Source organism: Uranotaenia lowii, chromosome 2 (assembly GCF_029784155.1).
Source record: "Uranotaenia lowii strain MFRU-FL chromosome 2, ASM2978415v1, whole genome shotgun sequence".
Classification (NCBI taxonomy): Eukaryota; Metazoa; Arthropoda; class Insecta; order Diptera; family Culicidae; genus Uranotaenia; species Uranotaenia lowii.
Genome location: NC_073692.1, coordinates 329,519,552 through 329,536,929, shown reverse-complemented (window position 1 = coordinate 329,536,929; position 17,378 = coordinate 329,519,552).

Genomic DNA, 17,378 nt, shown 5'->3' with positions numbered 1-17,378 from the left:
AAACTTCGTTTTCACACACTGGCATACGATTGTTTTGCATAACACGATTATTGACATTTAATTTTCACCCAACCAAGCATCTATTTCTATAATTTCAGTTTCTGAATTTTTTTACGCGTAAAGTGACAGAAAAGATCTAAAAATACACAGTAAACGAAAATTACCAAATCGGTAATTTTTCAACGGAAATACTTACATGTGGAGTTCGTTAATCTGTTCGGTAAGTTTTTTTATAACCGAGAAGTGACAGCTGTCAATAATAACGATTTTTTGGCGAAAAAATACCGAAACTCGACTTAAACCATCTGTAAAATATTGACAGTTGTCAATGAGACAGCTTGTTGTATTACCAAACGACCGGTAGTCACCGAAACCCGGAAATGTTTACCCAAAAAATTACCGAAGTTCGGTAAAATATATCGAACTACCCGTTGAGATTACCGAAAAAATGATTGTATCCCATTTACCTGAAAACCATTGCCCAGAATGAATTTTTCCCAGAATGACAAATACCCGAAATCAAACCCCAGAATGAACCATTTCCCAGAAAAAAATTTGCCAGAATGCACCATTTACCAGAAATTTTTTTCCCAGAATGGACCATTTCCCAGAATTTTTTCCCCAGAATGGAACATTTACCAGAATGGCACAAATCCCAGATTTTTTCCCCTAGTATTTTTGTTTGTTTTTTTTTTTCTAATGAATTCTTGAATATTTCATATGATTCGAAATTAATTTTTTCAAAATGATTTTTTAAATGAAACTACGACTTTGAAATTTTCCAACTAAATTTATTTTAGAACCAATATTGTGCTTTGTTTATGGTTTGGGTACTTTAATTGATTCAATGCTTACCATGGTCTTTTAAAAAACCGTTTTGGTATCCGACTCCTCACGCTGCGCGTTCGAACTTGAAAGACGTTTTGTCCTTCACGCTGTCGCGTGGCGGACGGGGCTAAGGGATCACCCCTAGCTTTCACGCAGACCTAAGAAGCCCCGGCAGACCTAGACCAATGTCTTAGGGCCGCCGCTTCCGACGGCGGGTCGGCGGCCTCCTCGGATTTGGGAGCTTCGGCGGCTTTGTGCCGCCTCAGCCCCTTCATCGCTCGTTGGTTGCGGCCTTGCCACAAAAGAATAAAGTTATGAAACCCCATTTTTTTTAATAACAATTCCTTTTTTTTAAATAATTTCTAGCAAGGATCAATGTTTTTTCAATTTTCTGGGAAATGGTACTTCTGGCGAAAAAATGTCTGGTACATGGTTCATTCTGGTGAAAAAATTTCTGGGAAATGGTACATTCTGGCGAAAATTTTTCTGGGGAATGGTTCGTCTGGGGAAAAAAATTCTGGGGAATGGTTCTTTCTGGCGATTGGAATTCTGGGGATTTTTCATTCTGGGCAATGGTTTTCGGGTAAATGGAGTACAACCCGAAAAAATCTATTATTATTAACTAAATATTTGTTATTATTATTTAACAGCTTGTAACTAGTACCGAAATTCTGGTTAATTTAACCAATTTTGATTGACTATGTAAGTTCGAATAATACTAAAAATAATTGAAATTGTATGCGTTTTTATGCCATTTGGCATTTATGGCATCACAAATTTGTTAAAAATTTTAAATTTTTTAATTTTAAAAATAATTTGGAAGTGGCAAGTAACCCCTTCCTCTAGGTAAGATTGAAAACGCATAATTTTGGGAAGTTAAAAGTTACTGACGAAACCAAAATTTTTCTGACAACGTCAAATTGATGTACCTTCAACTTTAAAACCTTTGAGGCATAAACCGTTTGATTATTCGTGGACATAAATTTTTAGAAGCCATTAAAATCAAAAAGTGTTACATGATGCCCCAGTTGACGGTACTTGTAAACGGCCATAATTTGGAGGGGAGGCACATTTAGGAGCATTTCAGTTGGTATTTTTAAAGTATTAATTTCAAATAATCCACAGTTTCAAAGCCAAAACATGTTTTGCTGCACCCCAGGCTGGAAAGTATTTAAATTTGTTGAAAGTCATTCAGAGGAGAACGTATCAAGGTGGCTACTAGGCTCAAGAATGCTCCAAGATCACCTGTATCCGTGGTCTTTTCTTGGGTCTAATTTATACAAGAATTGGACCAACGAAATTTGATCCGATCCTCTGAAAAACCTGGCAACTTCACTCGTGCTCCATTAACTGTCAAACGGTATAGTACTATTGATCGTAAACGTCAAATTGGGTTCAAATCTCGTCAGTTTTGGACCAATCCCTAAACCGGTTCTAAAAAAAGTATTTTTTTTTTGGATTTATTTTTTTTAACTGACATAACAGTTAGTTTTCGATTATTTGAAAGCTGAATTAAAATGCCACTAGAAGCTGTATAGAAGGTTATTTGGACTTGTTTGGAACTTGGAAGTATCAAAAATAACTTAAATTTTTAGCGGCTTTGAACGTACTTCAGTTCAATGTTGGGACTAAGTGGGCTGTTTATGGGAATTTTGGTTGCTTGGGTTGTCTTTGAGACGTTTTAAAAATTGGTGGTTTGAAATTTATTTCATAGAAGGGAAATGGGGTATCGTGGGCCATGGCGAAACGTGGGCCACTCTAAATATCTCAGCTGTGCGTTGAGATAAAAATCTCAATCCAACTGTCATCGTCGTCGCTTTGCGTAATCATGTTTTTCTATATGTTGTTGACTAATTCACGCATCATATGCTTCTTTTGTTTAACTAGCCTAGAAAAATGTACTTACATAATTTAATAAGCACCCGTAAATTGCCTCCGTGGGAGACCTAAGGTACATAACAAAAATATGCTCATACGCTTATGATCTTAGTTTTGTCATGTTCTTTCAAGTGGAAAAGGAATTTTTGATGAAACATCAATAAGTCGTGGAATCGTGAGCCACATTTTATGGGGTATCTTGGGCCACTTATATTTTATTGTTTTTACACACATTAAGAACTTAAAATTCAATTTCCCTATCTGACAAGTTTTCTTATGCCAAATAAAGAGTTGTGAAAAATATTTTGTCCATTTTTTCCAATGCGATAGAGACGAACAAAAATCCTTCATAAGGAATTTTGACGAAACGTTCGCGAGCCAGGACTTAAGGAACTATTCGATCATACATAACTCTCTTTTTTATTTCCTCATCTGAAATTGCTTTAAAATAACTACATAAATAAATTATGAAATTTCAGTTTTGGGTAAACTCATTCACTTTGCACGTTATCTAGTCAATTTGGATTTGGTGCCCCACGTTTCCCCACAGTTTTGCAAAATCCAAACAAAAAAACTTTTTAAAAGCAGTCAGAACTCGGGAAATTAATGTATTTAAAAAAAATTAAAATGCCTAACGATACCTTAAACATGTAGAAAACCTTTCCATTTATTTTTTTCATTTTATCTTTTTTAATACAGAAGTTATGAAGCAAAGAAAAATGTGGCCCATGATACCCCACCCTCCCCTAATACATTTTTCATCGACAACTTAATGAAAATATGAAAATTTTGCCCCAAATTTTATATAAAGTTTGATAACCCGTAATGCCTTGCTTGAATTTATTGAAATAATTTTAAATGACGTTAAGTAGATTGAATGTAAAAATACTGTTTTTTTTGTTAAAATGTACACGTGAAAAAACCAATTTTTCCAGTTGAAATTAGTTGTATAGATACATAATAATTGTTTGTTGTTTTTATTGTTCAAATTTAGTTTTGTGACGTAAATTTAGTGTGTAATTGATATTTTATTCAGGGGAAAAATAATCTTTCGCGGATTCATCTGTAAACAGCTTTCAATTTCAAATTCATTCTGAACATGAACAGAAAGCTTCAAAAATGCATCATGAACTCTGGATAAAATCCTTTCTCTCAAAAGCTCGCCAACGATAAATGAACTTCTCTTGAGAAAAGGAAAAATCTTCTCCTCGACCTAAGTTCAGTCCCAATCCATCTCTCCATTCATCCTTACTCTCGTTCACCAGCTCAGTCGCTTTTCATCGGTCCCATGAAAAACAACCCTCCTCAGTAGCTTCGCTGTGTGCTTAGAAAATCCGGAGCAGGGTTTTGGAAAATTCGTTTCCATCTGCCTGGCGTCCTAGTCTGCGTCCGCTGAATAAAGCAGAATTAGTAGGTATTCAGTAGGACCATCTATCAAATTAAATTCAGAGAAAATAAGTCGACACAAAAACAGTTTTCATTCACCTTTCGTTGACCGGCCGCCACCTCTTTCCGTTTCCTCTTCGCTGCTCCATTGAAGTGTGTTGTCGGATGTGGGTTGGAATCACGTTTTCGCATCCTGCCCGGGTGTCATACATATGTGTGTCTGTTCTTTTTCCTCTTCCTTTTTTTCCATTGGTTTGCTACTATATTTTCATGTGCGGGCTGTGCGATGAGTTGGGGCTGTCTGGATGCTTTCAAACATATGAGAAATATCCTTTTTTGCTGCGGGACCTTGGAGGTGTGTCGAAATTGAGGGGGAGCTGAGAAGTTGTGGGGTTATGCGGGTGAATATTATTTGGCACCGGACTCAGGGAAGGGCCAGCCCAGAATCGGACAGTTGGGTGGATTTCTGATGAAAAACACATCACACTTATGATGCGGATCGTCGTCGTCCATCCAAACAGAGCTGCCGGCTGCCCGACGAAAGGCTCAATGCTTTTAGCATGAAAAATTACACTGGAAGATCTTTTATCGCATAAACGCACACGAGTGGACGCAAACTGTGTGGGGGCACTCAGATACATTGGCAATGTTTGTTTCCGGGTGTCATGTTATTTTTTTTTCTTACATTTTTTGTCCGTGTTCACTGAATCAGATGTGCTTTCACCTAATCCTGCGGGGTGGCCTTCGGTAATTTTTCTTCTACTTTAGCACACATGTGTATGTTTGTTTGCTGGACCTTATCATCCCCCCTTTCAAGGAAGCTTCGTTGGGCTGTGGGTTAGGAATGGTGTCGGAAAAAGGAACACTTCAAAATTGTACTGTTTCGGGTGTTGTGAAAGGGGCTTGAGCAATAATTCTAGGTTAAGAAGAAAAAATATATGAGAAAATTCAAGAAAGCTGTTGAAGTTATTGCCGCAAGAAGAGCTTTTGCTGGCTTTCATGCTCAAAGGCATGAAATGTTGAAGCATTATCGATCGAATCAGCACGCCTTGATGAGGGAGCATGAAAACACATGATGATGTGTTTAAAGCAAGAGTGGCAGTGTTACATTTGGCTTTAGTTAAATTCTCATTGAAAATGGGTGGATTCGTTCTAGTGGGAGGAGGAAACATTTGCTGAAAACATAGTTGAAGGTGGGTCCTACGAAAGTTTCTACCCTGCGGCGTGATTGATGTGAAATTTCATATCATTTGTCTGTCTACCAGGCGGGCAATGAATATGATTATGAACGCTAAGGAATTTTCCTTTGAGGCTTTGCATATTTTTTTCGAATAATGACATTCATTTAAGTGTAATTTCAAATTATTTTAATATTTTTTCTTAAAAATTCGCAATCAAACACTTCTCCTGATGAAATTGTAGCATTTGGTAGCTAACGAGTTATTTTATGTGAAACTTACCCTCTTATTTCCTTTGTTTTTTTGTTTTTATTTTTTCCATTGTCATCCAGACAGCTTCCAAAAATCTCTTTTTCTTCCAAATGTTTTTTTCGATGTTTTTTGGGTCACCAAGCATTAGTGTAAAATTTGAGCAGATTTGGTTGATTCCTGAATTAGTGTAACGCGATTCTATTTTGTATGGAAATTTGTATGAAAGAAGAAAATTTGAGTATTAAATCGTCCAGAAAATTCATATCAGCTTGAAATGAAGTTTGATTTATTGGTTTGGCCTATTCTTACGCTTCATTTTTTGGAAACATGAGGAGGAGTTTCATTTTTCGTGAAAAAAGTTACCACCATAAAAAATCTAAATTCAATGAAAATTATTTAAAAATGGAAGGCTAGAGCTTTCACAAATTACAAGAAATGTTTTTGCCAAGGTAAAATAAAGGAACAAATTCATTGGATGTGCAAAGCACGTTTTTGCGCTTTTTCATGATCATCCTTTAAAACGAGCAGTTAAAAACTTTTTTTTTTTTTTTTTTTTTTTTTTTTTTTTTTTTTTTTTTTTTTTTTTTTTTTTTTTTTTTTTTTTTTTGCCAGGAATTTACCACTAGGTGGCATTCTTCCCTAGTCCTGTCGTTTCTTGTTTTATTTCGAAATTGTTTCCAGGGACGGCACGCAGGTCCGGATGGTGGGACAAATTGTTTCAACGGTAATAAAGATCAGATGTGTCAGGAAACTGATTGTTCTAACGGTAATCAGGTCCGTCTCTATAGGGAAACAAAAAGTCCTGGTGGCATAAAAGACCGGATTTAAGGAAACATTTTGTCCGAACGCATGTGCGGTTTTGTTGAGAAACAAATTCGGGTGACGGTACGCAGGTCCGGATCGGACAACGACTAGATTTGGGATAGAAGTTTGGTATTTTTGAGAAAGGTAATTAACTTTTTCTCTTCGTCAGGGCAATTAGATAAAATTTCGCGCAAGTTGTTAGCCAACTCGCAAAGAGATCTTTGATTTTCATAAATTTGGCAGTTAACCAAAACTGTTTAACTGTAACTGGACAGTTGCACGCGGGGCAAATAGGGGGGTCCTCTCTATCGAGAAGGTAAGATTGGGTAATTCGGGTATGCCCGATACGGAGCCGGGTGAGTGCGGTCCTTTCTTTGGGGTGCAGTTAAAAACGCCAAAATATAAAAAATATATTTTATTCATTTTTCTTTCGCATAACATCGAATATCATTTCTGGTATAACAGTCAAGATTAAGGTTTATTTAGATAAATTGTTTAGCAAGAACCAAGTAATATTTGAAATCCAAAGATATATTTTAAGAACTTTCAGTACATCTCTGACGATTTTTGAGTGAAAAATTTTGCTATCGCTTACGAATTTCCTCACAAAATGTTAACTCGTTGTCCCAATTCAGGGCTGAATTGATCGCTTCCATGAATTTTATTGCTATTTCTGACAATAAAAACAACCAAAAAAGCTTATAAATGTACAAATGTATAAATTTGAAACTTTTATACAAAGCTTGCAGTGACCTAGAATGCAGCATCGTTTTCTTTCTCTCAATTATAAATATTTTCGATAGAAAGCGTAAAAAAGCAGCTGGTTCTGAACAAAAAAAAAAATACTGTAAACATATGCTCTGACTTTTTGATAACCATAAATTGTATCCACGAATGTCGATGAAACATTCTACAATCAATGATCATGCTTTATACTCCTTTCCTTATTAAGTGTTTAAAATTGTTTGGGTATTATGAAAAAGAAAATTTCCTCAATTGACGGTGCCTTTAAATTGCTCCAAACGGAGAAACAATTTACAATAATGTTCAACAAAACGGCACACTTATTATGCGGTGTAACCAAAAATATTGAAAACAATGGTCATTTCCATTTAATTTCATGATAGTTTTTGTATATTGTTTAGATATAAAAATCAACTAATTCAAATTCAATTCAATGATCAATTTTTTGATGACCGCATGAGCAGTATTGACTGCTGAATTAAAAGGTACAGAAGTTTCAATTTTATCTATTTTGTGTCATTGTATAGCAAACAATTTAGCTAGCAAAATCAAATAAAAATATAGAAGATTCATAACAAGACTCATTTTGAAATAATATCGATTAGCTGAGATCGTGAATTCGCAGTTTTCAAACCTTAGCATTAAAAAAAATCGAAATCCAAAGCTTTCGTCATGAAAATTAATTTTTTTTCTCACAGGAGCAGAGTCTTGCCAAATCATGATATTTTTCCTAGAATAATCAGTAAAGTATGGTGAAATATGCTCTTTCGCTCTTTTCAACATCTGTAATTTTTCTCCTAGCTTTTCTATCCATCTTTATCAATTTTCAATTCTGATATTCTTTCTCCAAAAATATACGTTTTCATCGATATGCCAAAAATAAAATTTATAAAACAACCAACAAATATAAACTTTGTTCTGCTAGAGACCTTTTCAGAACCTGTTATAGAATAAGATAGCCGTAACTTGTGAAAAAAAAATTCACAAGTTTTGACGTCCATCTAAATTAATCTTCATTAATTTTTCTTTTGAGGTTTAGTTTACACGATTGGTGCTAAGCAACACTTCTCACAAATTTTCTGGAAATTTCAGAGATATACACCAAGTTTTTTCCTTATTCATTATTGAAAATGATGGCACAATCCTTGAATCTGATGATCTTTAACCGTAATTTCAGATCAAGTACTTCACTCGAACACTTGGTTTGAACTTTATGTACATTCTTGACAGTGTTTTCATGCTTTTTCCACCATGCAAGCATAGTAGTTTTCGGTATACAAAAAGATTTTGTACGCTCTCGATTTCATAATGATGAATTTTGAAGAAACCTGTGCACAATTAATTTTGTCTTCTTCTCTTGCGTCTTGTTTAAATATCTCAGAAATGCGATAGTTTTAAATTAAAAAAATAAGCAGGATAATACTCTTTACAAGCAACACAACGCTGTCAAAGTTTTGCATATCCGAGAATATAGGGATCCGATAGGGACTTAGCTATAATGAAATTGACAGATTGCTCTGTTTTATACGGGTTTGCCCAGATATTTCATACAAAATTTGGGGACAGTCCGGGCCGGCGCGGTTGCCATAAAAAATTGTCCAGATTTTGCCCGGATTTTTTCACTTTATTTGGTAAATCAAACAAAAAATAATAAATTGTGTTGTAAAATTTTATAATTTACTAGCGGACCCGGCAAACTTTGTTAAGCCTGTAATTTTTGAGTTTTTTTTTATATTTTAGCACTGTTCCTTAGACAGCCTTCCTTTTTAGTGTATAGAAGCTAGTGGATACCTTTGTATCAGAAAAAAGTCCAGAATTATGTTTCGTTATTCGAATTTCATTATTTTAAGTTCATTCAAAAAACCGCTAATGGAATGGAAAATATCATACATAAATTTATATTCTGTTATATTCAGTTCGTGACATAAAGACGCTCATACGATTTGCTCAAACTTTGGTTTAGCGAACTTATTTTCTTGTTGAGGAAGCGTATGATAAAGTTCTGCTAATGATCAGTTCCGGTAAATTAAGAACGCTTAATCTATCAAGTTTCAATTTAGTTTAGTCATCATTCCTATTCAAAAACTTCTATCTGATAAAGTATTTTCAAAATGTTGAAGATTGATTTCAACAGAAATGGATCTTTTTTGCTGGACTCGTCATAAATAGAGTTGTATTTTCGATTTGTGTTAACCTCTGTATTTAAATACATTACAGTTTTCTTTAAACATGGTCGTCAGAATAGAAAAATTAAAAAAATGGACCAGGAACATTTAAAGAATAATGAATATAAAATTAATTTTTATTTTTAATTTATTTTTTTTTTCAAATTATTTCAAATGTCTTTTTTTCGGACTTTGCACTAAATACACTAATTTAATCTTATTGTGAACTTACAGAGCTGAGTTTGACAAATATTTAACAATTCTGAAAAAGTTTCATTTCATTTCATTTTACAGCAACACTTTTCTAATCAATATAATGTTTGAAAATGTCTTCGAAATTTGTGTCATCATTATCTTTTTTTCAATTTTCAGTTAGGGATTGGCAAATTGCACTAAGAATTAAAGAATTTTGAAAAAAAAAGAATTTAAACTTTCTTGTATTTAGATTATTTTTCTCTTAACAGACAAACCCTGAATGATAGCAAATCTTTTTTGAGTATTTGGAATAAAAATTCAAAATTTATAGTTGATGATCGTAAGATAAGAAACTGTAATCCAGACAGTTAAATTTAATTCTGAATTTAATTGTTAATTTGTATCAATATTCTAAATTTGGCTTTATGAATCTGGATTTTCAGTTATATTAAAACGTTAATTTAAAAGCTGGATTTTCGTTGATCTTGTTTTTATTTTTATTTTTTTGGTTGATTTAAAGTGTTTATATTCCTTAATTTACTTATGCTCGACGGATTGTTGTTTTTAGATTTTATATCTGGTACGAAACTTTTTTTGTATTTTTGTGTATTGGTTCAGATTTTTCTCTATACTTAAATGTTCGAAATTTTAGGTGGCATGCATTTTACTTAAAATTTAATTTTTATATTCTTTCAAGTTTTCAGTACTCGATGATATTATTGATTACGATCCTTTTTTCTGACTTTTGAAACTGAGAGTTGAATCTAATATCAAGATTAAGTCCTATATAGCTAAAATTTACAAAAGTTTCGATTAATCACTGAGCATGAAAGGTAGTGTGGATTTTCCAATGTTTCCTGATCCTCCAATCCGTTTTTATGATAATGATTCAATTTACTTGGAATCACAAAACTAATAACCTTCAATACTCAAACTAACTGGATAAAATCAACAACAAAAATAAAGGTGATCTTTTACCAATTATATGACTTTCTATTGGTGTTACCAAAACTCATAAAAAATGATTTGATAATGAAATGTTTCAATTCAATCTCATTAAGTTGTTTTGAGTCTATTGGAAATTTTACAGCCATACTGCTTAAGTTGCTAAAGGAATATGACATTTCAAAAAATATTAACGGTGAACGAACAAACATCTAAAAAAAAAATCTTAGAATTGCCTTGATTTTGATGCAAAAAATTACAAATTTTGTCAATATTCTTCGTACAGGCTTTGCTATGCTTCGTAGTTGCGGAACCCCATAGGGAAAATCACATCCAAGTATCCATTTTACTGGTGCCACGTGAAAAGTACACTTGCAACAAAAATGGGCGCCAAAACTTCCTATAGAGGGATGGGTGCACATCAGTAAGCCTTGATTACTTTTGGCGCCTTCCTACTCTGGGTGATTCGAATGAAAAAAATGGAAATTGGGTGCCATGACTTTTATTTGATACGAATAAAAACTAAAAATTAATTTTAAAATTCAACATAAACATTTTCGAAATTATCTCTCCGTTGTGTTATTCTTCACGTGAAGACGAACACAACAAAAAAAATCGCATGCAAATCGGATGATCCAGTGAAGAGTTTTGCGTGTTCGCACATTTCTGTATGGGCTGTCTCTCTCCCTGTTTTATATATATAGATGCCTCCAAAACGAAATTTTTTGAGCAAGTTTTATAAAAAAAAAATCATGAAAGGTTTTTTCGAACCCTCTAATGCGATTTTAAATCTGTCGTTGTACTTTGATAAGATTTTTTTTTTTGATTTTTTATGAGTAATTTCTGGGTTTCGACAAAATTAGCCCAGATATTGCCCGGATTTTGGTCGTCAATTTTGCCCGGATTTTGCCAGGTTTTTATATAAAATCGCCCGGATATGTATTAAAAAATTCTTTCTACCTTAAGATATTACCAAATGAAAGTGTCCCATTTCTAAATGAGCTGTAACATTTTCTTTGGAGTTTTCTTTATGTTATGGATTTTTTTTAGTTTGAAGCGTTTTGTCCCTGAAAAAAAGTCTAAATATTTTACTGATTGAAGAGTAAAATTTTGATAACAAATCTAGCTTTGCTTTTTTCATTAGGTTTTTATCACTTGTAAATTTTTTTTTTCTAATTTTTTTTATTTCAAAAATTCCATTTCGGTTCCAAACTGATAAGATTTTGAGATGAGGTTAAAGGTTTATTTCAAATCTAACATATAAATATAAAGGGGTATTCTTTGTAACACCGTCACTTATAAACTGATGGTCGGAATGAAGTGAAATTTGGTATCCGAGAGTTTTTTCATCCCACATGTTATGGAAAGAAGATGTTTCACGAGTACGAAGAAGCTATAGATGTGTAGATGAACTTAAACTTTATAACGATTATTTATAGGTATAACGAAGTTTACCGGGTCAGCTAGTTTAATTTAATAAGCTTTTTTTTCCTTTATTTTTATTTTAAAGGAGCTGCGTTTTTTTCTGCACCTAATTTTATAACTGCTTTACACATTTGGGGTTAATGTTTACAGTTTAAGTTTTAATGATTTATCAAACATCTCAATTGTTTTGAACGAGCACAGCATCAACTTATAAAGTTGATTTTATAATAGTACTCTGGGGGCTCAGTATTTTTTTTCTAAGCCATAATTTGGCGTTTTTTCAAATTTTTGTTTTCAATAAAATTCCGAGATAATTCCATTCTAAAAATGTAAAAAAGAACAATTCAAATCAATACATGATGAACTTCAAATGTTGATTTCAATGGTTCTGAAATTAAATATTTGTTAAATTGAATTAAAAATTGAAAATTGTGTATGTAGAATTCAAAACTTGTTCAACGTTTTTATTCTTATTTTTTTTAAAATTGAGAATAGGATTCAAAGGAGTGAAACTTTTTTTTTAAGTTGACTGAAGGCTAAAAGTGTTATTGTTGTGATCAAAATGATCAACATCAAAGCTTTTTTTCCTATAGAGTTTTCCTGTAGAGTTTTTAATATTGTCTTATAGAGAATTCGAAATGACATTTTTCCTTAAAAAATGAAATAGAAAAGATGCTCTTGGTTTCGATAAATATGTTGAATGATCTGAGTAAACTTAGGTAAAGTGTTAAGAAAATTAAGTCAGAATTAAATCGAACATTGTGATCACTGTGTGCATAAAACTCTTAAGGGTTAGCTAATGTAGTGTATACCATAGTTGTTAAATAACAAGGTGCGACCGAAATACAATCTTTGAACTGCAATAACTTTTTGTGATAAGTTCTCAATCCTGGTACAGCCTTCTGGTAAAATCAGATCTTGCTTAAACTTCTCAGATGTAGCTTAAACTTGGCAAGTGACATTCCAGTTAGCCAATCATCAATTTTAAGCCCGGAGCGCGGAATTTAGTAACTTTCATTTACTGTTTGCCAAGCTTTAACTTTCATTAAAAAAAATAGCTCCTGCTAATTTCAACCAATTTTTATAGATAATCTTTTGAGTTCTATGTTCTGAACTCCAAGGTCCATTTAAAATGAAATTTTTAAGATTTCAATATTCAGTTCAAAACCGCCAATAAAATTGATATTTATCTTCAACAATACGTTTTTAATTGTTTATTTCATCATCCATTTGCAAACATCAACAAAACTGTAAGTTGTACTCAAAAGTAAAGTTGAAACAATCGATAGCTAATATATTACCCTTTTACATATTTAAGGTTGAATTTTTTTTATCATTATAAAGAAAATCAGATTGAAAACTTTGCGCCTTTGATTTTTTTTTATCATTATAAAAAAAATCAGATTGAAAACTTTGCGCCGAGATATTTGGATTTTTGAACAAGTACTTTTTTCTCTTAGCAAAATTCATAATTGTAGCATAATTAAAAAACTTCTATACAATTTTTTTTTGAATTTCATTTTTGAATAAATTTCATGATATTTTTTTATAATTTGTAAACTATGGATATAACAGTCTGTGGTTGTAAGGAAAGGACTGGAAATTCAATATATTTATGTACTTTTCTTTCATGATCTCAAAGTTAAAATTTGAATTCAAATAAAGGGTGAAACGGTCAAAATTTGGTCAATATCAACTTGACGTACTTCTTTCAATTTTGCATTTAAAAACCTGAACACCCCTCATTTTGAAGGTGTGTGTGTAGAATGTTGCTACTATTTTGATTTTGGAATTCACTCTTCAGCTGTCAAAATGCCGTCCAAGGAAGAAGAGCAGCGTATCAAAATTTTGTTCGCGTATCGCGAAAATCCGAGCTACTTGCACACAAAGCTGGCTAAATCGCTAAAAGTTGCCAAATCAACCGTTACAAATGTAATTAAAGTGTTTGGGGAACGATTGTCGACAGCCAGGAAGCCTGGATCGGGGGAAAATCGAAAACCGGAAGCCGCTGAGACGACAAAGGGAGTTGTCGGTAGTTTCAAGCGAAACTCTAACCTCTCTCTCCGAGATGCCGCAAATAAGCTGGTTGTATCGTCTAACACCGTGCATCGAGCCAAAAAACGACTTACAAGAACGTAGTGACTCCAAATCGCGATGATAAACAAAATAAGACGGCCAAAGCGCGATTACGGAGGCTTTACACGACGATGCTGACGAAGTTTGACTGCGTGGTAATGGACGACGAAACCTACGTCAAAGCCGACTACAAGCAGCTTCCGGAACAGAAATTTTATACGACAAAAGGAAGGGGAAAGGTAGCAGATATTTTCAAGCACATGAAACCGTCAAAATTCGCTGAGAAATATCTGGCTTGGCAAGCCATCTGTACCTGTGGCTTGAAAAGCAGCATTTTCATAGCTTCCGGGTTGTCAACCAAGAAATTTACGTGAAAGAGTGTTTGAATAATCGTCTGCTGCTTTTCCTGAAAAAACACGGTTGTTCCGTACTGTTTTGGCCGGATTTGGCATCTTGCCATTACGGTAAAAAGGCCATGGAGTGGTACGCCGTCAACAACGTGCAAGTGGTTCCCAAGGACAAGAACCTTCCCAACATGCCAGAGCTCCACCTAATTGAGAAATACTGGGCTATTGTCAAACGGAACCTAAAGAAGACCAAAAAAACTGCTAAGGACGAGCAGCAGTTCAAGGCAAACTGGCTTTCTGCGGCGAAGAAGGTGGACAAGGTGGCTGTACAAAATCTGATCGCAGGGGATAAGCGTAAGGCCCTTCAATTCGGATTTGGAAAAGTGGAAGCCTAGTTGAATGTTTTTTCCTGAATTTCATACTATGTAATTAAAGTTGAAAAAGAAATTTAATTTGATTTTTTTGAATAAACGATTTTACCGATTTACACGCATTTTCCCTTGACCAAATTTTGACCGTATCACCCTTTATAAATCATCCATCAAGTACTGTAAACCCTCTTTACAAACGAGTCACTATTTGAATATTTGAATCAAATAAACATAATTTATATAATAGAGAAGCGATAAAGGAAAACATGGAGATTTTGAAGAGTTTCAATAGAAAGCGCGAGAGTGAAAAAAGGATAGGTTGAATTAGAGTATGGAAAGTATTTCCAACAATTCTAGTTTATAGACTAGCAATTCAGTTTATAGACTACTTCAGAAAGTAAGGAGGGCTGTGACAAAATTTGGAAGAACAAAAGGCCAAAGGAGAGGAAAAGATGGCCGCCAAACCGGTCGGTCTCGAGATGTATCTCAAAATTCATCATCACTGTTTACATGCAAAAAATTGCCGAATCTAGATTTCAAAGAAACAATCATGGTTTGGAAATTCTCAGAATTTCATAAACAAACTGAAAACGCAAAGTTTCCTTTCTATTTCTTATCATATAGGTACCTCTTGGTAAATTTTCCATCTCCTCGAGCATTCTTCTCCAATCTTACTGTATTGGCTGAAAACGGTAGCCCACCCCGATACGAAAGAGGATATTATTAACGGCTAACAAGCTCCTTGGAAAAGTTGGAGCCTTCTTGGAGCACTGCTGTTGATGGATTAAAGGATCAGGCTACACTTTGGGTCATTTTGGCTTGGGCAGTGTAAACATTTTGAGTGCTCTTGCTCTTGCTTCCTCGTTTCGGGTGATTTGGGTGAATGAATCCTTGTTTGTTTGAGAAATCCTTGATCTATCTTAAGAATTTTCTTTGAAAAAGTTTTATCTAAAATTATGTTTCACGTTTTGATAAGCCACATGGAGGATCTTCAAGTTTAAATCAGACTTTTTCCTATTCGTGGTAGTAAACTTTGAATGTCAAAAAGAAAACTGTGATAATCCTTGTCTTGTTACATAAATCTCTAAACAACTTCTCTTTGTCATGGTTACTTTGAAATTTGATGAAAAACTTTAATTTTTTTAGACACGTCTCCTAGTAACTTAAATTTCATTCAGTGTCGAAAATCAATGAAGCGTGTCCTTGAAGTGAGAAAATTTAATGATGCTCTTTGCTTTCTCATGTTCGTCCCTAGCAAGGGAGGGGTAGATTTTCACGACAAAAAACATTGAGCGACGTCGCGAAAAAATAAAGTTAAAAAGGTGGACCCAAGCTCATCACCATCGCAATTATTATTTTTAAAGGGAAAGGAGGAAAAGAGTGTAGCCATTTTGGGTTTTCCCTCGGCAGACGGAGCAGAATTCTTTCAGAAAACTCAAATTATAACAAGCGTACAATAATGTTTTTTTCCTTTCCACCATCCTTCAGCAACTTTTAGACACTTCCGCCCAGCCGATTTGCCAGGGCAGAAGAAACCGGATCAAGTTGAGAGAGAAAAACAACATTGAAAATAAAGTTGATTGACTGACGGCAGGATTTTGGCATCTCGGCGGCTGGCTGACTGAAATTCCGTAGCCGTCAAGTTTTGTGCGTTCCTGAGCAAACTTCGGCAGAGCTGTTTGTTTTCGCTTCCTTCATTCGGCAGTAGAAAATGTGAAAATGTATAGGCCGAAAACACATAATATGGCCAACGCAATGGCTCCGGAGGGCGTATGGAAAATATCCACGTTGACGTAGCAATTTTATTCGAATAAAGCCACTATTCATGGCTTTGCAGAAGCGTGTCGGGTTTTATTGATTTTTATGATACGCAATTCGCTCGCTGGAGCGGATAGAATTCGCAAAACCGGAAAATCGATGCCAGTACAAGTTGAAAGAAATTGAACCGGGGCAAGTTTGTGGTATCGAGTTGATTGAGAAGGCATTTCAATCACTTTATTGTTTCATCGATTCTAATAAAATAACAGTATGGATCTGTTTGATGATAGTCCAGGAAAGAATTTCTTGAGTAAATCAACAGGTCTTCATCCAACTGGAATCTGCAAAAATATTTCAATTGATATACAGTGAGCGAAATAAGAATAGAAGCACTATGTGTGTTGCTTGTTAAAATATGAATGATTGAAAATCACCAAAATTTTCTCCTACAGTTTGTTCTGAATTGTTTAACGGATAAATCAAGCATAAGTTTTTTTTTGACGTAGCAGAGTAGTATCACTTGTATTTCAACGAAACAAGATTATTTCTTAAAAGTTACTCTGTAAAAGTGAATAATAATGCTTCTACAAAATATTTTAATAGATAACTGCATTTAAAAGAGTTTTCTAGGATTCCAAAGGTTTTTGAAGGTATTAAAAGGAGGTTCCAAGAGATGCTCTTTTAAAACTAAGGAATTTGACATTTGAGCTGTAATTATTTACCAAAGTGCTTGATTTTAAACACTTTATTTCTAGTTTTAAATCATAGATGGCAGCACTGTCTTGCAATTAAATCGAATTGATGCCCATTTTCGAATATTCGGGATCAATTAAGATGTGCTGGATGATTTTAGTCAAAAAATAAGTACTTGGTATTGTGTGAACGCATAGGAAATTCTAAAATCACTAAATCTAAAAATTAGAATTGCATCAAGGGCACTAAAAATGAATTTCTTGGACCGATAATCATAATAATGTTGTACTTTCCTGTGGAGCGTGATGGACTAGATGGCTAGCAGTATTATAA